The 3699-nt window shown below is 41.8% G+C and overlaps 2 long non-coding RNA genes across 2 annotated transcripts; one reads left to right on the top strand and one right to left on the bottom strand.

Annotated features, from left to right (window-relative positions):
- The first annotated feature begins 352 nt into the window (after positions 1–352).
- LOC139062771 (uncharacterized) lies at positions 353–1172 on the top strand. The gene is made up of 2 exons (XR_011516317.1): positions 353–674; positions 1023–1172. It is a non-coding gene; the product is annotated as an uncharacterized lncRNA (long non-coding RNA).
- Positions 1173–1409: 237 nt separating this feature from the next.
- Positions 1410–3383, bottom strand: LOC139062770 (uncharacterized). Its single transcript, XR_011516316.1, has 3 exons — positions 2249–3383; positions 1928–2108; positions 1410–1591 (listed from the first exon to the last, which is right to left on the bottom strand). It is a non-coding gene; the product is annotated as an uncharacterized lncRNA (long non-coding RNA).
- Positions 3384–3699: the final 316 nt, after the last annotated feature.

Here is a 3699-nt window from a genome sequence, read left to right as displayed (position 1 = left end):
CTGTAACAGAGTGGATGGAGGCTGCAGGAGTGGCAGGAGAGACTATGCTGCTGATGGTGTTAAACAGAACCTTGGGGTTCCCTTTGCTCTGGGACACCAGGTTGGAGAAACAGGAAACCCTCGTGTCTCTGACTGCAGAGTTAAAGGATGACAGAAGATCCTTTAGGTCCAGCAGATGGACGTGGAGATGGGTTTTCTTCCACAAATGCTCAATTTTTTCTGTGTTGGCGCTTCAGGCTGTGAAGGGTGTCATTAAACCAGGGAGTAGGGTTCACTGCAGGAACTGATCTGGTTCTGACAGGACAGATGCTGTCCAGAATGGAGAGGCAGTGCTTGTTAAACTGAGAAGTTAAAGAGCGGGTCAATTGAGCCTCGGAGTCCTTCTCCACCCACGTATCAATTTTAAAAAATGCAACATTAGTAGGCGTTGCCTGGAGGACCGAGAGGGCGGAGCCGCGGCAGTGACGAAGACGATGGCTAACTAGACGAAGCTAGCTCCCTTCACTCTGAGCAGTTGATAGAAGTGGAGGACGTTTCTCCCCCTCCTTACAGACACTCGAGAAGAAAGGGACCAAGTCTATTTGGAGGAGACAAGCGGACCTGAGTCTTATTGTTTTGAGCTTGTGAGTTGCCTGAAACTCCCAGAACCGACCCAACAGAATCACCTCTGAAAGGTAAGTAGCCGTTAGCCATAGCATTGGATTAGCTGCAGGGTTTGTCTCCACGGCCCCAAAAAGCTAGTATTCAGCATGTTTTAGAGGTTTATCTGCTTCAGCACACCTGGTTTTAATCAGCAACAAATAGCTGAGCTGCTTAACAGCTAATCTAACCTGTTAAAGCAGGAAAATCCACTGAAACATGCTGGATAGCTCTCCGGTAGCCCTGGGCTCAAGGTACAGTCTGCTGCATATAAAGTTATGAAAATACCCCATGAGAAAATTATTCTGTAATGTGTTCAGCCCACTAAAACTGCCCTGATTTCTTTATTTATTTACTAATAACAGCTGCTCTCTCGGTTCTAGGTCCTCTGGTGTCTGCAGCTGGTCTCTGGTGTCTGCAGCTGGTCTCCTCTGCTGGTGTCCTCAGGATCAGGAACTTCCAGAAGAATGTGCCTTTCAATGACTCTTTCCCCCTTATTTGTTATATTAATTAAATAAATCTCAATTTATATATTTCCTGTTTTTGTTCATGTCCATAAATACTTAAACATGCTTGAAATTAGAACGAGCTTTTAACAGTGAGGTGCTAGTTTAATTAATCACAATAGCTAGTTAAACATGCAACAAAAATGTGATATTCAATGTAATTTATAAATATCCATTAAAATATCAAAACTGGAATCTAAATGAGATATTTGGCAGCACAAAAAACTTGTCAAACACAATATTTATTATAATAATTGTAGGCAGGAGACAGAGCTGATGGAGGTTCTCAGTCATCGAAGGAAGGCTGAAGGCTTTCCAGGAACAGGAGATGTGGTGTTGTCTCTTCTCTCTCTATTCTGCCAGATGAGCTGATAGGTTACAGGTGTGTGAGGACATCCTCATGCTGTCATAACCAGATGACAGGAGTTATCAGGTGATCAGCCAGGCTAATGATGAGATGCAGAAAGAAAACAAATTCAGGACAGTGTACAATATGTGGTGTTGCTCACCTTATGTGCTCTTATAGAATATTAATGTGTGCATGCCTCATGGTGTAGTCCATATTTTGCTGAATGTCCTGCAATAATGCAGGTTATTAGTTAATTTACTTTTGATAGCAAAAACAAAATATTTAATGTAAAAGTTATTTTCCAGGAGAATCAGCTTACACGTCACCACCAAGTGTCACGGGCAGAATCAGTAGCCTCCGTCATGATGTAATCACATACTTATTTAATTGTTAATATCTTAAAAATTCTGAAATGTTTTAATTTTTTTTTTACCTTGAACAGTTCACTGAGCTTGCACTGTCACTGAGGTGGAAGCTGGAATCAACAGCAGACACCTCACACCTTGGTCTTTTCAGGGGGTCTGGACGCTCTGGGACCTTCTGGAAGATGAATTTTCATCATGGTCCCCGTGGGTCACCAGACACACTGCGGCTGTGAACTCCATTCTGGCTGGCTATGTAAAAACAAAGAAGCAGCACATTTATAAATGTTTAAAAGAGCATAAAATCACGTGTAAAAATAATCTGTAAAACAAATTAAAACTAGAAGGTGATAATAAAATGTTTACATAGAAGATTATTAAAAATAATTCACCTTTGCTACAGGGAAGGTTTCACGTCAGCCTGGACAAGTGCATTCTTGCAGCTAAATCAGTCTGACAGCCAGTGTCTTGGGTAGATTTAGCCTGAAAAAAAATATATAAGCACATTGTTGTTGGGAGTTTATAAAGTCAGATAATATACAAAAGAATCTCCTATATAGGCGCTTTATAACATTCCTAGTGTGTGATCGTTGTTATAACGTAAAAGTCAGTCACATATGATGTGGAGAGCCTGAAATGCGACCTCCTGAACAGAATTCCTCACAGAACCGGGTCACAAGCTGGATTTCACGCTGTAATGCTGTCAACTAGTGCTGCGTTAGTTAGAGACACTGTTGCAGAATTGCCGACTGACTAGCTAAAGGAAGTGAACCACGTCTCTCAGACTTTGCATTTAGGTAGGGAATTGTCTTTAGAAGATGTTAAAACGTTTACTTAGCTTACTCACCTCAGACTGGAGCCCGCCGTGGTGGGGGAGCAGAGTCGGTGGGCTGCATCTAAATCGCGGAAGAGCCACGGTGGGCACAGCCTCCCTCTTCAAACGGAGACGTGCAGAATCGCGGGTAAAATGCCCACAGAGTCACCGCAACCATACTACACTACACCTACTCACCAATACTAAGACGATATGGAACACTAAACCCGAAATACTTTCCCAATTACACTAACAGCCAAACACTAACTAAACTATAATATACAACAGCCAAGCTAACACTAAATAAGTATTTATAACACTAAAAGATATGCTAAAGACTAGGATATGCTAATGCTATATGCTAATGCTGAACTACCGCTGACCTCCTATGCTCGCTTGCAAATCCAACTCCCACTCGCCACAGGGCGTGGCCGAGACGCTCGTTGCTTTTATAACTTTGGCATGGAGCTGCTACGTAGTACTCTACTGGTTTACGTAGTACTTTACTCTTTAGCCATTGGCTAAAATTTATTCAAAATGACTCAAATTCTATGTTTTCAGCTGAAGGTGGCGCATTACTGTGGTTTTTAGACAGAATTTTTAATTTTTAAAGAAAATGCACCAAAATGCTAAAATAAAGAATGCACACATTTAAAACACTATTAGACACTCATTTATACAGTTCATCAGCAAAAAAAAGTTAATTTAGACGTTACTTGCTCTTTAAGGAATCTGGGTTGTTAACAGAAGAACAGGGTGGATCAAAAGCAGCAGAAAAATTGCTAGCTGTGCTCTCATTAAGAAAACGAGAACTAACCATATGGCAAGTAGGAGGTGGGGACACAGAAACTGACAAGTTAAAGAAAACGCAATGGTGATCTGAAATATAAACGTCCTCAGGACAAACACTGTCAGCATTTAGACTCAGGGTAAAAACAAGGTCTAGAGTGTGCCCCCTGGTTTGTGTGGGGCCAGAAACATGCTGGGTAAAGCTGAAGGAGTCCATGAGGCTGGAGAAATTCATGGCAA

The sequence above is a fragment of the Nothobranchius furzeri genome, chromosome 14 (genome assembly GCF_043380555.1).
Source record: "Nothobranchius furzeri strain GRZ-AD chromosome 14, NfurGRZ-RIMD1, whole genome shotgun sequence".
Classification (NCBI taxonomy): domain Eukaryota; kingdom Metazoa; phylum Chordata; class Actinopteri; order Cyprinodontiformes; family Nothobranchiidae; genus Nothobranchius; species Nothobranchius furzeri.
Note: the sequence above shows the minus strand (reverse complement) of the source record. Positions and strands in the feature narration are given on the sequence as shown.